Source organism: Callithrix jacchus, chromosome 6 (genome assembly GCF_049354715.1).
Source record: "Callithrix jacchus isolate 240 chromosome 6, calJac240_pri, whole genome shotgun sequence".
Lineage (NCBI taxonomy): Eukaryota > Metazoa > Chordata > Mammalia > Primates > Cebidae > Callithrix > Callithrix jacchus.
In genome coordinates, this window is record NC_133507.1 from 85,513,204 (window position 1) to 85,531,653 (window position 18,450).

Below are 18,450 nucleotides of genomic sequence, written 5' to 3' on the forward strand. Positions count from 1 at the left end.
CTCAGCTTCTGCCAGACAGAGCGTTGGTGGTGTGAGAGAAAGCACAGAAACCTGAAGGCACATTAAAAGGACATATTCAGATTCCTCAAGCAATACGGAAAAATGGGAAGCAAATGTAGCTGTCAGTGAGGATGGGTTTTGAGAGAAATCACTGAGAAATCCCTGTGTGATAAGCATTACAAACAGCTGAAATGAATCCATCAGAAGTCTGTACTTAATGTTTGCTCTGTGGCCAGCACTGTTCTTAGAGATAAACAATATAAGACTATAATACAGTGCTTGTTTTTGGAGAAGTTGTATTCTAGTTGGAAGACACAAAACGGAGGTAACACTATAAAGCTGCTCATAAGCCAAGGATATGCCTTATTTCCCAGCTACATCTAGACCCACTTAGATGACATTTCAATCAACAACATCACTTCGAATGGCATGGCCCCAACAAAGAATGATCTGTGTACTCTTCATGTAGTAGCAAAATGCCCTTTTTGTTACGGTCTTGTCATTTGGGTCCCTTTTCCCAGCTATTTATTACATCACTTCCCTTTCATTCATTCAAAATGGTGGTAGAGATATGTCCTTTTTGCTCTAAAGAATTATTCTCCCACTCAAAGTCTTTGTGAGTAGGTTGAAACTGACCCTCACATGCTAGCTTCAAGGGTGGGTACATGGTTGAAAGTGGATAATGACAGCTCTAGGGATTTTCTAGGATCAATGCAAAAGAGAAACTCAATGTATGACTGAACAGGCTGGTGGCCATAGGTAATTGACTAAAAATAAAACCAAACCAAGGGAAGTTGAGTAGAGAGATAGAAGCCAACCAGCCCCTAGTAGCATTACATGAGCCCTAGGATACAAAAAATATCTGATTCTAACTATATTCCTGACACTTTCAATTAGCCAAGCCAATGAATTCTTCCTTTCCACCCACCCCCAAGCTTAAACTAATTTCAGTTGGATTTCTATTATAAGCAATCAGAACAACCTGGCAAATGCAGTCCACACCACTGGCATGGAAGGAGGAAGTCAGTGGGTCCCATTTAACAAAACGCACACAAGAACTTAAATCACTTTCCCTAAATCGTGTCATGAAGGTCAACAAAAATACAGAAAGCAAAGGCCCAGCTCTTAAGAACAAAATAAGTTGAAGAGTCACATAATTATAAATTATTTTCTACAGCTATTCTCTAACCTTTCTGGGGACTGTTCACCAAACCCTGTTTCTCTTCACCATTGCACGGGAGCTTCCTAATATGCTCTTCCATAAAATACAAGAAGTGAGATGACCATCACAATTACCCTTCACTGCAATCTTCCCTTGACTGAGGATGCTTTCCCAGTGGCTAGCAAAGAGCCTTTATGAAAACAGACTATCTAATTATTGGGAAGAATTCTCAGAATTCCAAGAAGTTCCTTTCTAGGTCTGCTATGGAACTATTTGTGTTAATCCTCAATTTAGAGCCCCTTCTCCTCCTGCATATTTCTCCTATGAGTCCAGCCAGCTTTCATTGTGTCCCTCAGAGGGAGATGACTAAGTAATTCAAACATCACCTCAGAATTCGGGGCATTGCCTGGGGACATGAGCCAATGACCATCTTAAGGTCATCTCAGGATCCAGGAAGGCATCAAGGTATTACTTCCTGACTCCAGGAAGTAAATTATGCAATGGAAGGATCTAGCTGGTGACAATAATAAAGAAAGAACCAAGATGAGGAGGGGTTAAGTTTCTCATGCATAACATCTGAAAAGCCACCTAACTGAACCACCAGGTCCTTAGCTCATTGCCTAACCCAGGCAGTCACCCTACTGTTTAATGAAAGTTAGCTGTGGGAACATCTCCATCACCGCATCCCTACTCCTGATAGTTCTTTAAAACTAGGCATTTGTTCTTTTTAGTCTACTTCCTGTTTAGAAATCACTGCTATTTTAAGTGGCATGTTTACTTTTTCACCTTTTTGTAAGGGGAATTGCATTTTATTAGCTACAATCCAAATACAGCTAAATGAGGGAAACTCAATAAAGAAACTGAAAAAAAATTTTCATCCAATAAATTTCCTGTGAAATGCCAAGTTTGTGGCTGTGCCTGCAGTCATTTTAGTTGTAAGACACATAGTAGGAAACAGTTTTGGGGTTTTACCCATTAGTTTATAAATTGAATAAGATAGATGTGTTCATTCATATGAAGTAATGTACTTCTTCTTGGGAAAGTTTAATATTATACAAATCCATTAGCATATTTACAAATTAATCTTCCCTTAGGAAAAAAAGATTGAAGATTTACAGAAGGAAGGATTTTATTACTTTTAAAACTGCATTTTAAAGAAAATAAAAGAAAAAGAAGGGAAATTATATTGAACTATAAATGCCTTTTTATGACTAACAGTTTTCTAACACCAAAATTTATGAAAGGAGAGGAGAATAGAGCAGAACATAGAAAGAGTTTTCAAGGAGTTCACAGAAATTGCAATTCCTATATCACAGATTGCAAACTCCTATAAAATTAAACCTGTTTATGTGAATGCAAAAATGGCATTAAATTAATTAGACACTTAAGGCTATTAATGTGAATTTCTCCTGGATATCTTTTTGTCTAAATTCTCTAGCTATTTGTTCTAATTTTTTACAAGATGGGATTTAAATCTTCACAACCCCAATGACAACAACAAAAAACCTGTGTTCATTTCTTCCTCAAACTCTCCATGACTTATTAATGAACAAGCAACTGATGACATAATGCATTTCTAAAAATCCACTGTCATAAAATTTTCCTACAACACAGAAAGAAACTGGGAGTACTGGGTAAGGGAAATCTCAATCTATATGCAAATATCTGATATATTATAAAAAAGTAGAAAAGTTACTTGGTTTTTCCCCAGATAGTCTCCTTTTTCCTCATCAGTACCACTTACTTTGCGAATGTTCTTTTTATTAAGGAAGGGTTACGTGGACTTTTCACACAAACACAGAATGTAGCATAATATTAACAGCAATCTTATGAATAAGATGCAAGTTTTAATGATTTCTTAATTATACTTTTTGCAATATTTCCAACTATGGGGAAAAAATTAAAGTATTAGCTATGTTAAGATATTCTTCCACAGGGAAAAAAAATCTGTTACAATGATTTAAGAATACATCATACACAATTCTTCAGGTTGAAAGTCATATAGCAGTAATAATAATCATGATGAACAAATACTATTCATTTGTTGACTGCTTCCCATATTCCACAACTGTATTAAATGCTTTAAATGTATTGTCTTATTTAATACTGACAGCAACCGAAACACATAAATCCTGTGATCATTTGTATTCCATAGAAGAGAAAATAAGGCTTGAATATATAAAATACCAAAGACATCTAAATAATAAATGACAGAATCCAGGATGAAATTTCAATTCCTTTGATTCCTGTGTCTACACTCTTATCCTAACCCTATACTTTGAAATTCGAATGATATAACTTCTTTCCCAAAGTTTGCAAACATATTTAATAAATGCAGTACTAGTATCCACTAAAACAATATCAGTGATATGAACCTCGCTATCATCATTTAACAACAGTTATTAGAATGTTTATTTCCATTACAGTCAATCAAATTTTAATTCTGTAATGTATATCCACTAGTTCTGTGTTGGTTTTCTTCATCTTCTGATTTTTGCTTTTCTTTTCTGGAAGAATACAGTATAATTGTGCTATCATGGCTCCCATAGAGCATCTCATTTCCATACTAAACATCCTCACTTCCAACAACGGTTTCTCAAAAAACAGGGGACTCACTGTTCTCGCAAGTTCTCTGTCTTTTCTTCTTCCTGTGGGCCCACTGGTCTTCCAAGGGTCTCTTTAAAGGAAACTTAAGAGATTTCTTAAGGAAGGGGATCTCTTCAAAGGAGACCTTAACTAGGCACAACCCTCCATAAGGATTTTATCACCAAGAACAGTAAGTCTCCTGATTCTTAGCTCCAATCTCTTTCACCTGAAAGTTCTAACATTATGTGTAAAGATGTGTCAATCACATTTAAAATTAGCTAGCAGATGTATCATTTGCCATATAGTATTCTAATAGTACCCCTGAAAGGACTTGCATATTTTTTTTTCCGTTTTGGATGATTTACTGGGCCAGTGATTCAGTAGTAGCTTTGTAAAGGGATGAAACCTCCAGAGCAATCCTACAGAGCCAAGCCTAGAAGAGAAGACTCCTCCCTCACAGTCCTTGAGTGATGCTGTTGAAATCAACTAGGAATGAAGAAAGAAGTGGTGTTTTCTGCCTGGAATGGCCCAAACAAGTTTCATTACAGTGATAGGACAGAAGCCCTTCGTGACCCTATGTATGTGGAAAAGAACTGAATTCACCAAATTTTACTGGAAATACTTAAAGATCCATGTTAAAGGACTGCCAGAGAATCTTTTTACCTAGATTGACAAACCAAATTTCTATCTCAGTGATGATGGAATCAAAATTTCAAGGAAGAGAAATATAGGAATATAGTGTGATATGTTTATAATACATTTCTGCTTCAATGTGTCAATTTATATAAATATATGAGGTAGAAAGGGGTCTATTGGTTTTGTTTCTTCAAGAAAGAATTGAGAGCAGGAATTGCAAAATAGCTTTTTTACATTTCACATAGCAAACGGCAGCAGAGCCGAGAAAAAACAAGTCGGCCTTCTAGATTAATACACTGTTCAAGCTTCCTCTCCTGAAATGTGCTGCAGTCCATCACACTTAACCTACACTTTCCACACCTCCGGAAGGAGATACCACATATATACCTATTTGCTTTGGCATGAACTCAAAGAAATGAGCTTGCAAAGCTGATCCGTTCTTTGTGCATTAACTTTAATTTCTCTTTTCCGTGCATACACTGCAAGAACATCAGGTAGATCCATTTACTTCCACCCCCTCATCCCACTGCTCCTCCTAAAGTGACATATTAATTATGGCTCATTTGAAATTTTCTCTTACAAATGTAGGCTCAGGCTTCAACACGTAAATGAATTATATATACACCATGCAAGCCTGTTTGTTTCAGGTTTCTTAAAAGGAGAAAATGAATGCAGAGTATTAATCATCAAACTGATGTCCCTGATTGAAAAATAAATTATTTAAATGAGTAACACTCTGGCTTTTTCTAATATGCTACTTTCTAGAAATTTTTCTCAACATTGCAAGTTGAAAAGGATGAAAAAGATGTTACAGTACACTATCAAGATAAAACAAGGACCAAATTAAAAGATGTGTATAGCACAGTCATAGTCCATCCAAACTGCTGGGTCATGGTATTCATTGCTTCCACAGTCATCAATCAAAGTTGTTGAATAGCAATCCAAATCAGCTGTTAAAAAGGTCCAAAAGTCTCGACTGACTGTTCCAGACCTAAAAAAATTTATCGTCTTCACACCCCAAGACTATTGTAGCCCTAATGTAATATTTTTTAAATCATATCTTTCAAGTGTATGGAGTGGGAAGACAAGTAGAATGGCCATAATATGTTTTTATTCAGTCTTTATTTATTCTGTTTTAATTGCCTGGGGTGCAATTCCTTATGTTACTCATTTTATTTCAAATCGTATTACAGATATACCATGCATACAACTAGAAATTATAGGAATGAAACTACCAACAAGGAGAAAGATATATAATTCAAGAGGGAAAAAATCACTTTATATAGAATGTAAGTAGCCTAAGTAGTCATTGAAACTGCCTCTTAGAGCATACATAAATCAGAGGGAAAAAAAAGATAAAAATACCCAGTGAGAACAATTTATTAACCTCAGTGGTGCAAGAAAGGCATTCTATGATGAGAATTATATTAGTTAGTGGTGGCTAATTGTTTTATTAAAAAAAATACCAGACCAAAAATAATGTGTAATGGTGCAAATTCAAGAAAATTTTGTTATTTAAATAATGAAACTGAGTAGATAAACATGTTGACAGACCCTCCTCCATGTAGTCACTCGAGTGATGCTAATGCAGGCTCTGCCATATTCAACACATGACTTTCAATGTCACCATGGAGACTAGCTCCTTCCAAGACAGTAGGTAAGAAAGAAGAGAATAAAGAAGTGCTTTAGTGGTTTTTAATGAGCCAGGCCTGGATGCGATACACATCACTTCTCACATTCTTAGTCACATGAGTGCAAGTAAATGTAAGAGAGGCTGGGAAATGTAGTTGTGCGACCATAAAGAAAAGAAAACCGGATTGTTTAAAAATGGATATCAGTCTTTGCCACTGTCTGCCCTGTTGGTCACCATAATCATGTTCTTTCTTCCCACACATAGAACACATTTAAGAACATCCTGGGGTTGTGGGCAAGATGGCCAAATAGGAACAACTCTGGTCTGAGGCTCCCAGCAAGATCAACTCAGAAGGTGAGTGATTTCTGCATTTCCAACAGAGGTACTTGGCTCATCTTACTGAGACTCATTAGCAGTGGGTACAGCCCATGGTGGGTGAGCCAAAGCAGGGTGGGGTGTTGCCTCACCCAGTAAGCACAGGGAGTCAAGGAATTCCCTCCCCTAGCCAAGGAGAGCCATGAGGGACTGTGCCATGAAAAACAATGCACTGCGGCCCAGATACTACACTTTTCCCATGGTCTTTGCAGCCTGCAGACCAGAAGGTTCCCTCAGGTGCCTATGCCATAAGAGCCCTGGGTTTCAAGCACAAAACTGGGCTGCCTTTGGGCAGAAACCAAGCTAGATGCAGAAGTTTTTTTCATACCCCAGTGGCACCTGGAAACACCAGCAAGACAGACCTGTTTACTCCCCTAAAAAGGGGGCTGAAGCCAGGGAGCCAAGCTGAAGCTCAGCAGATCCCACCCCATGGTGCTCAGGAGGCTAACATCCACTGGCTTGAAATTCTCACTGCCAGCACAGCAGTATGAAGTGGACCTGAGATGCTCAAGCTTAGTGGGGGGAACGGCATCTACCATTACTGATGCTTGAATAGGCAGTTTTCTATTCACAGTGTAAACAAAGCTGCCAGGAAGTTCAAACTAGGCAAAGCCCACCTCAGATCAACAAAGCTCCTGTAGCCAGAATGCCTCTCTGGGCAGGGCATCTCTGAAAGAAAGGCAGCAGCTCCAGTAAGGGGCTTATAGATAAAACTCCATCTCCCTGGGACAAAACACCTGGGGGAAGGGGCGGTGGCTGTGGGCACAGCTTCAGCAGACTTAAAACTTCCTGCCTACTTGCTCTGAAGAGAATAGTGGGCAACCCAGTGCTTGAGCTCTGCTAAGGGACAGACTGCCTCCTCAACTCGGTCCCTGACCCCTGTGCCTCCTGACAGGGAGACACCTCCCAGCAGAGGTTGACAGACACCTCATACAGGAGAGTTCTGGCTGGCATCTGGCAGGTGCCCCTCTGGGATAAAGCTTCCAGAGGAAGGAACAGGCAGCAATATTTGCTGTTCTGCAGCCTCCACTGGTGATACCCAGGCAAACAGGGTCTGAAGTAGACCTCCAGGAAACTCCAGCAGACCTGCAGCAAAGGGTCCTATCAGAAAGAAAACTAATAAACAGAAAAAAATAGCATCAACATCAATAAAAAGGACATCCACACTACAACCCCCTCCAAAGGACACCAACATCAAAGACCAAAGGTAGATAAATCCACAAGCATAAGGAAAACCAACACAAAAAAAGCTGAAGAGTCCAAAAACCAGAATGCCTCTTATCCTCCAAAAGATCACAACTCCTCACCAGCAACTGAACAAAACTGGACAGAGAATGAGTTTGACAAATTAACAGAAGTAGGCTTCAAAAGGTGGGTAGGTAATAACAAACTCTTCCGAGCTAAAGGAACATGTTCTAACCCAATGCAATAGAACTAAGAACCTTGAAAAAAAGGTTAGAGGAATTGCTAACTAGAATAACTGGTTTAAAGAAGAACATAAATGACCTGATGGAACTGAAAAACATGGCACGAGAACTTCATGAAGCATACACAAGTATCAGTAGCCAAATAGATCAAGTGGAAGAAAGGATATCAGAGACTGAAGATCAGCTCAATGGAATAAAAGCTGAGGACAAGATCAGAAAAAAAAATATCAAAAGAAATCAACAAAGCCTCCAAGAAATATGGAACTATGTGAAAAGACCAAACCTACATTTGATTGGTATACCTGAAAGTGACAGGGAGAATGAAACCAAGTTGGAAAACACTCTTCAGAATATCATCCAGGAGAACTTCCTCAACCTAGCAAAACAGGCCAACATCCAAATTCAAAAAATACAGAGAGCACCACAAAGATATTCCCTGAGAAGGGCAACCCCAAGATACATAATCATCAGATTCAGCAAGGTTGAAATGAAGGAAAAAATGTTAAGATCAGCCAGAGGAAAAGTCAAATTACCCACGAAGGAAAGCCCATCAGAATAACAGTGGATCTCTCTGCAGAAACTCTACAAGCCAGAAGAGAGTGGGGGCCAATATTCAACATTCTAAAAGAAAATAATTTTCAATGCAGATTTCATATCCAGCCAAACTAAGGTTCATGACCAAAGGAAAAATAAAATACTTTACAGAGAAGCAAATGCTGAGTGATTTTGTCACCACCAGGCCTGCGCTATAAGAGCTCCCAAAAGAAGCACTAAATATGAAAAGGAAAAACTGGTACCAGCCACAGCAAAAACATACCAAATTGTAAAGTTCACTGACACTATGAAGAAATTTTGCATCAACCAATGGGTAAAATAACCAGCTAGCATCATAATGACAGAATTGAATTTATTCATAACAATATTAACCTTAAATGTAAATGAGCTAAATGCCCCAGTTAAAGACACAGACTGGCAAACTGGACAATGACTCAAGACCCATCAGTGTGCTATATTCAGGAGACCCATCTCACATGCAAAGACAAACATAGGCTCAAAATAAAGGGGTGAAGGAATATTTACCAAGCAAATGGAAAGCAAAAAAAAAAGGCAGGGGTTGCAACCCTAGTACCTGATAAAACAGACTTTAAGCCAAGAAAGATCAAAAGAGAAAAAGAAGGCCATTACATAATGGTAAAGGGATAAAAGCAACAAGACGAGCTAATTATCCTAAATGTATATGCACCCAATACAGGAGCACCCAGATTCTTAAAGCAAGTCCTTAGAGACCTAGAAAGAAACTTAGACTCACACACAGTAACAGTGGGAGACATTAATACCTCACTGTCAATATTAGACAGATCAACGAGACAGAAAATTAACAAAGATCTTCAGCTCTGAATCAAGAGGACCTAATAGACATCTGCAGAACTCTCCACCCTAAATCAACAGAATATACATGCTTCTCAGCACATCGTGCTTATTCTAATATTGACCAGGTAATTGGAACTAAAACGCTAGTTGGAAAATGCAAAAAAAATGGAAACCATAACAAACTGTCTCTTAGACTCACTGTAATTGAATTAGACCTCAGGATTAAGAAAGTCACTCAAAACTGCACAAACACATGGAAACTGAACAACGTGCTCCTGAATGACTACTGGGTAAATAACGAAATTAAGGTAGAAATAAATAAGTTCTTTGAAACCAATGAAAGCAAAGACACAATGCACCAGAATCTCAGGGACACAGGTAAAGAAGTATTTAGAGGGAAATTTATAGCACTAAATGGCCACAGGTGAAAGCAGGAAAGATCTAAAATTGACACATGAACATCACAATTAAAATAACTGAGAAACAAGAGCAAACAAATAAAAAAGCTAGCAGAAGACAAGCAATAACTAATGTCAGAGCAGAACTGAAGGAGACAGAGATATTAAAAACTCTAAAAAAAAAAATGAATCCAGGACCTGGTTTTGGAAATATTAATGAAACAGACAGAGTGTTAGCCATACTAATAAAGAAGAAAAGAGAGAAAAATCAAATAGACACAAAAAATAATAAAGGGGGTATTACCACTGTTCCCACAGAAATACACAGTACCATCAGAGAATACTATAAACACCTCTATGAAAATAAACTGGAAAATCTAGAAGAAATGGGAATTCCTGGATACATATACCCTCCCAAGAGTAAACCAGGAAGCCAAATCCCTGAATAGACCAACAACAAGTTCTGATATTGAGGCAGTAATTAATAGCCTAACAACCAAAAAGGCCCAGGACCACATTGATTCACAGCCGAATTCTACCGGAGGTACAAAGATGAGCTTGTATCATTCCTTCTGAAACGATTCCAAACAATAGAAAAAAAGCAACTCCTCTCTAACTCATTTTATAAGGCCAGCATCACCCTGATACCAAAACCTGGCAGAGACACAACAAAAAGAAGAAAATTTCAGGCCAATAACCCTGGTGAATATTGATGTAAAAATCTTCAATAAAATACTGGCAAACCAAATCCAGCAGCACATCAAAAAGCTTATCCACTATGATCAAGTTGGTTTCATCCCTGGGATGCAAGGCTGGTTCAATATACACAAATCAATAAACGTAATATATCACATAAGCAGAACTAATAACAAAACCACGATTATCTCAACATATGCAAAAAAGACCTTTGATAAAATGCAAAAGCCCTTCATGCTAAAAATTCTCAATAAACTAGCTACTGATGGAAAGCATCTTAAAATAATAAGAGCTATTTATGAGAAACCCAAAGCCAGTATCATACTGAATGGGCAAAAGCTGGAAGCATTTTCTTTGAAAACCATCAAAAGACAAGGATGTCCTCTCTCACCACTCTTATTAAACATACTGTTGAATTTTGGCCAAGGCAATCAGGTAAGAGAAAGAAATAAAGGTATTCGAATAGGAAGAGAGAAAGTCAAACTGTCTCTGTTTGCAAATGACATTATCATGTATTTAGAAAACCCCATCCACTCAGCCAAAAATCTCCTTAAGCTGATAAGCAACTTCAGTAAACTCTCAGGATACAAAATCAATGTGTAAAAATCATAAGCATTCCTATACACCAATAACAGACGGAGAGCCAAATCATGAGTGAACTCCCATTCACAGTTGCTACAAAGAGAATAAAATATCTAGGAATACAACTTACAAGGGATGTAAAGGACTCTTCAGAAAGAACAACAAACCACTGATCAAGGAAATAAGAGAGGACACAAACGAATGGAAAAAAGCATTCCATGCTCATGGATAGGAAGAATCAGTATTGTGAAAATGGCTGTACTGCCCAAAGTAATTTATAGATTAAATGCAATACCCATCATGCTACCATTGACTTTCTTCATAGAATTAGAAAAAAAACTACTTTAAATTATATATGAAACTAACAAAGAGCCCATATAGCCAAGAAAACCCTAAGCAAAAAGAACAAAGATGGAGGCATCACGCTACCTGACTTCAAACTATACTACAAGGCTACAGTAACCAAAACAGCATGGTACAGGTAGCAAAACAGATATATAGACCAATGGAACAGAACAGAGACCTCAGAAATAATGCCACACATCTACAACAACCTGATATTTGACAAACCTGACAGAAACAAACAACGGGAAAAGGATTCTCTATTTAATAAATGGTGTTGGGAAAACTGGCTAGCCATAGGCAGAAAACTGAAACTGGACCCCTTCCTTACACCTTATACAAAAATTAACTCAAGATGGATTAAATACTTAAACATAAAAGCTAAACCCATAAAAACTCGAGAAGAAAACCTAGGCAAGGCCGGGCATGGTGGCTCAAGCCTATAATCCCAGCACTTTGGAAGGCCGAGACAGGTGGATCATGAGGTCAAGAGATCAAGACCATCCTGGTCAACATGGTGAAACCCTGTCTCTACTAAAAATACAAAAAATTAGCTGGGCATGGTGGCGCGTGCCTGTAATCCCAGCTACTCAGGAGGCTGAGGCAGGAGAATTGTCTGAACCAAGGAGGCGGAGGTTGCGGTGAGCTGAGATCACGCCATTGCACTCCAGCCTGGGTAACAAGAGCGAAACTCCGTCTCAAAAAAAAAAAAAAAAGAAAGAAAACTTAGGCAATACCATTCAGGACACAGGCATGGGCAAAGACTTCATGAACTAAAACACCAAAAGCAATGGCAACAAAAGCCAAAATTGACAAATGGGATCTAATTAAGGAGCTTCTGCACAGCAAAAAAACTATCATCAGAGTGAACAGGCAAACTACAGAATGGAAGAAAATTTTTGCAATCTACCCATCTGATAAAGGATTAATATCCAGAATCTACAAGGAACTGAAATAAATTTACAAGAGAAAAACAAACGACTCCATCAAAAAGTGGGCATAGGACATGAACTGACACTCCTCAAAAGAAGACATTTAAGAGGCCAACAAACATATGAAAAAAAGCTCATTATTAATGGTCATTAGAGAAATGCAAATCAAAACCACAATGAGATACCACCTCATGCCAGTTAGAGTGGTGATTATTAAAAATCCAGGAAACAACAGATACTGGAGAGGAAGTGGAGAAATAAGAATGCTTTTACACTGTTGGTGGGAATCTAAATTAGTTCAGCCATTGTGGAAGACAGTGTGATGATTTCTCAAAGATCTAGAACCAGAAATACCATTTCACCCAGCAATCCCATTATTGGGTATGTAACCAAAGGATTATATATCAGACACAGCCACACGTATTTTTATTGCAGCACTATTCACAATACCAAAGACTTGGAACCAACGCAAATGTCCATCAGTGTTAGACTGGATAAAGAAAATGTGGCACATATACACCATGGAATATTATGCAGCCATAAAAAAGGATGAGTTCATGTCCTTTGCAGGGACATGGATGAAGCTGGAAACCATCATTCTCAGCAAACTAACAAAAGAACAGAAAACCAAACACTGCATGTTCTCTTTTATAAGTGGGAGTTGAACAATGAGAACCCATGACACAGAGAGGGCAACATCACACAGCGGGGCCTATAGAGGGGTGGTGGGCTTGGGGAAGGATAGCATTAGGAGAAATACCTAATGTATTTGGGTTTATGGGTACAGCAAACCACTATGCCATGTTAGCTGTGTAACATACCTGCACGTTCTGCACATGTATCCCACAGCTTAAAGTATAATATTTTAAAAAGAACAAAAAATAATACCCTAAAAATAGATAGTCTACTTATTTCATCTGACTCAATGACCATGGGTCACAGAGTTATTGTATTTCTTTCTTTTCAAGCTTGAGGTGGTTTCTTGTGATCCCGTGACCTGTGAACTAAGAAGACAAGTTCTTTCTCTCCTCCATGTATACTTCTACACCAATAGTAAAGCAGAAACAAGATAACTCTCACAAAGTCTCCAACTGTGAAAAGAGGAAAAGGGTAGACATACAGCAATCAGAGATTCCCTCCAATAATGAAACCCTGCTGGGCAGGAACAGTGAAACCTCAACTCATGAACGTTCAGCAAGTTTTAAGTCCCTGATTCAACTCTTCAGGAGAATCTACTGGGTCCATTCTTCTCCGTAACTCTGATGCTGCCCTCTGGGATACTGTTTTTGTTTTTTTTTTTTTCTTCTTGTCCATTATCCTTCAACCATATCTGAAGTAAGTACATTTTTCAGTGAGCAGACTTTCAGCAAACACTTCCAGATATCAAAACCATTGCTGTTCATTTTCTGCCTATGTAAGTTTGGGGAACAAAGGGGTGTTTTGTAATCACAGAGTTTTATAAAACTGTAATTATTGTTTTACTGGAAGTGTGCTTCTGTTAAACTCATAGCTTCTGATCTGTTTCCACTCAATTCCATGAGTCAGTAATCAGCTTGTAAATTCTTTTTTAGATTTAAAACTTATACCTCTTGCATTGGTTTGTTTGTTTGTTTATTATCTTCTGCTTTCTAGAGCTCATGTACTTCTCTCAATCCAATGGGAGCTACCTTAGGCCATCTAGAACAAGAGGCTTGGGTGGGAAGATAACCCACTTCATTTTTAATACCAACTTTATTGAGATATAACTTACATAATATACAGTTCACCCATTTAAAGTTCAAATTTCGATGGTTTTTGTACATTTGCAGATATTTGCAGTCATCATCACGGTCAATGTTAGAACATTTTCATCACATCACAGGGAAACCCTGCGACTTTTAGCTACCACATATCTACTCTCCATCCTCCCAACCTGGGCAACCTACTACTTTCCATCTCTACAGATTTGTCTTTTCTAGACACTTCATAAAAATTGAATTACAGAATAAGTGATCTTTTGCAACTGCCTTCTGTCACTCAGCGTAATGTTTTCAAAGCTCATTCATGCTAAAACACTGCATTCATTCCTTTAATGGCTGAATCATATTCCATTATATGTATATATCACATTTTGTTTCCCCATTCAGATAATGAGTATTTGAAGTTTTTTTTCTATCTTTTGGCTATTAAGAATAATGCTACTGTAAACATTCATGCACAGTTTTTCTAGAAACATGTTTCCATTTGTCTTAGATCATGTCTAAATGTGAAATTGTTGAGTTATATGGTAACTATATGTTTAATCATTTGAGGAATCACCAGACTGTGTTTCATACTTGCTGCACTAATTTACATTCCTGCCAGCAGTGTATGGGAATTTCAATTTCTGTGGATCCTCACCAACAAATGCTATTATCTGACTTTTTTATTATAACCATCCTACTGGGTGTGAATTAATATCTCATTATGGTTTTGATTTTCACTTCCTTGATGACAAATGATGTCAAGAATGTTTCATGTGCTTATTGGTCATTTGTATATCTTCTTTGAAGAATGTCCATTTAGCCTCTTTAACCATTTGTCAATTTTCAAATCTTTTTATTATTGAGTTGTAAGGGTTCTTTATATATTCTGGTTATAAGCCCTTTATCAAATATATGATTTAAAAATATTTTTTCCTATTCTTTGCTTTGTCTTTTCACTTCCTTGAATGACCGTACTCTTTCCTGCAATTATCTAATTCTTGTAATATCTGACTAATTGCAGCAGAGAGAAATACACATATATTCTGGATCTTTTTTTAAATTTTAAGTTCTAGGATACATGTGTAGAACGTGCAAGTTTGTTACATAGGTATACATGTGCCATGGTGGTTTGCTGTACCTATCAACCCATCATCTAGGTTTTAAGCCCTACATGCATTAAGCATTTATCTTAATGTTCTCCCTCCCCTTGCCTCCCACCCTCCAACAGGTTCCAGTGTGTGATGTTCCCCTCCCTGTGTCCATGTGTTCTCATTGTTCAACTCCCACTTATGGGTAAGAACATACAGTGTCTGTTTTCTGTTTTCTGTGTCAGTTGGCTGAGAATGATGGCTTCTAGCTTCATCCATGTCCCTGCAAAGGACATAAACTCATTCTTTTTATGGCTGCATAGTATTCCATGGTGTATATGTGCCACATTTTCTTTATCCAGTGTATCACTGATGAGCATTTGGGTTGGATCCAAGTTATTCTGGCTCTAACAACGTTTCCTAGACTGGCAGGCTCAGTATCATCTGCCTTTCAGGTTGTTGTATACAATAGTTTTACCAAATGTTTATGTAATGTGGATCTCCAGTATATTTTCACCCCCAAATATTTGTTTCTGTGTTTCCTGCTGACAACCACTAGAAGTCAATACTCCACATTTTATGATATAGAGACAATATACTTCAAGACACTTATTTCAATTTTAACTAGGTGAGGCAAACAATAAAAACAAATAAATCCACTTGAAATTTATTTTTTTGCTCATATAATATTCCTGACCAGTGATCAAATTGGTAGAGTACTCCTGCCCATGCAGAGCTCTTTCCCATGAGAGGAAGCTGAACAGAAGAGGGGTCAATTAGCCATACTTCCCCAGAATTTAGCCTCAACAATAAGTAGTTGAGATAGGATGAGGAATACTGATGTCTTGCACATCCTAGGAAGAGAGCCCACCAACTGGGAGCTGGTAGAAAAAGGGAGCCCTGTTCAAAAAAGAAAGACTACTTTATGAATGAGATACAGGATATAATTTATGCAACAAACAACTTAGAATATATTTTTGTCATATTTAAAAGGAGTGTCCACGAAAGCTCTTCATCTTAGACTTAGAGATTTTGTGGGCATTTGCAGGCACAAAGCATTATTTGACTAAAAACATCTTTTTAAATGGAAGTTGCAGGTATGTTGAGAGGAACATTTACAGAACATACTAACATTAAAAAGGAAATTCATTTTCTGAAGTCCTTGCATTTCATACATTTGTGAGAGGTAAGATTTGGGGAGACATACACTGGTTCCTCAATTCTCATATTTTTACATGGTGAGGAATTTTGACTCCACTCCCTAGAAAAGGAAATTAATGGGGGAGAGGGCATTATCAGTTCCCTCTGCTCTTCACTCTGTCCTATGATGTTATGAGCTAAGTTCTGTCCCCCCAAAATTCACATATTGAAGCCCTAACCCCCAGTACCTCAGCACTTGACTATATTTAGAAATACAGGTAATTAAGGTAAAGTGAGCTAATATGGATGGACCATAATCCAACATGACTGCAGGCCTTAGCAAAAGGAGATTAGGCCACAGACCAAGGGATGACCATGTGAACACACAGCAAGGAAACAGCCATTCATCTGCAAGCCACAGCGAGAGCCTTCAGAAGAAACCAAACCAAGCCCTTGATCTTGGACTTCTAGCCTCTAAAACCAGAAGAAATTAATTTCTGTTATTTAAGCTACCTGTGGTATCTTGTTATGGCAGCCCCAGCAAACACACACATATGAGAAGAGTGGAAACATATAATTGTTAAGATTAGAGGAAGTAACAGGGTATGCTCAGAATTTTCCATCAGTAAACAGTGCTGAGTAAGAATGGCATTTGCCCATTCATCCAAAATACTACTGACTGGGTGCTGTATTAGATGCTGCCAGTCGGTAATAAATAATTCTAATATGATTGTTGCTGGTAAGAAATTTAGAGGCTAGTGAAAAGGAAAAAAAATAAATAAATGTTGTGTAGATAAAAGATCTTAGAATATGGAGAACAGCTGGGTAGCCTAGCTCCTTCCTAGGAAAATTTGGGGAACTGACATCAATACTGACCTATGTTGAGTAGTGAAGACATGGGGGTAGGGGGGAAATTGAGAATGTATGTCAAAGCAGCTAGTCAAGGTATTTTCTGATGTGCTAACCAAATTCTCTTGATCATATGGTGTTGAGGGGTAGCCTAGGCTTGGATTGTGGTTTATTTTGAACAGACAGAATGGGGCTTGGATATGAACCATGACAATTCTTAGCTAAAGGTTTCATCAATTTTCTAATGAGGAATGTTTTGCCACTATCAGCAAAACCACGTTGGTTAACTGAACTATACAAACATATAGCACCAACTCTACGTAATATACAGTCAAAGCTAACAAAATTCAATAAATGCTTTTAGTTTATTTCATAATATGGATGCTATTAGTGAGGAAAGCACTGGCATTGGAACCAGATTCAATGTCAACTGAAATACATGCTAAATGAGCACTAGTGAAATGCCATCCCCTACTAGGCATGGAGGGGAGAGGAGTGAAAGAGAGAGAAAAAAAGACAGACATGTCTCTGCCATTTGTGAACTTGGGCAGGTTGTTGAGTCTCCCTGAATCTATTTTCTTATATGATAAACCAGGATCATGATAGCTATTTAGGATAGCTTCTGTAAAAATTAAATTTTACAGAAGAAGAAAAATCATGAAAAAGTACTTATGACAGTGCCTGGCAAATAACTATGTGCTAAATGCTATTTCCTTCTCACATTTGTCTACCTTTGCTCTCTGCAAAAAGAATGAAATATAAAAAGCCCCTCTGGGTATTGTTCAAATGAGTTACCAAATATCATAATATTCATAGCCAAATTCTAAGACTTAGAGAAAGTGCACGGGATAAGACTGGCTCTTGTTTGAGTAAATCAGGCTTTACATCGACATGGATAATACATTCAGAATCTAAAGTGTATCCTTCTAGAAGGTACATATGTCTGCATATTTTTCTCTATTTTGCCACTTCTCTTATTCTTAACTCTATAGTGCTGAATTCAGGTAAAGAGCAAAATCATTTGTTGAAATGGAAGAGAAAGAGCATGTCACAAGGAATAGTCTGAAGATACTGAAATAAAATTAATCCATCCTCTTAAAGCAATAAAAATAATTTTATATTACATGCAGAATACACTAACATATAGTCTCAGTAATATATGATATTTCCATGTTTTCCAAGAATAAGATAAAAGCAATATAAGATATAGGGTGAATTAACCTCGGTGACCTTCAAAAATAGTACTGAGAATAGTAGGGAACATATAGTTCAGATAACATATCAGGAAGGGTATGTGCTGCCTGTACTGTATTGAGCCAGATCCCCTATGTACAAAAGCAATTGTCAATTTGGTTAAGCATTCTGGGAAGAGCTACTCCTTTTTCACAACTTCAGAGAGAAGCTTCAAATACAGGTTACATATTTATAATCTCTAAAGTTTTGCTTAGATGCAAATGACTCTCTCAATTACTCTCAATTCCTATCTAAGTCATGAATTCCAGACTACAG

The 18,450-nt window shown here is 37.7% G+C and overlaps 1 long non-coding RNA gene across 1 annotated transcript in view; it reads left to right on the plus strand.

Annotated features, from left to right (window-relative positions):
• The window catches only part of LOC118154594 (uncharacterized), a 47,492-nt gene extending 33,698 nt beyond the window's left edge, over window positions 1-13,794 (plus strand). The window contains exons 5-6 of the long non-coding RNA XR_004744688.3: window positions 6,282-6,371; window positions 13,109-13,794. This is a non-coding gene — a long non-coding RNA (uncharacterized LOC118154594). The remainder of the gene's footprint in view (window positions 1-6,281; window positions 6,372-13,108) is intronic.
• Window positions 13,795-18,450: the final 4,656 nt, after the last annotated feature.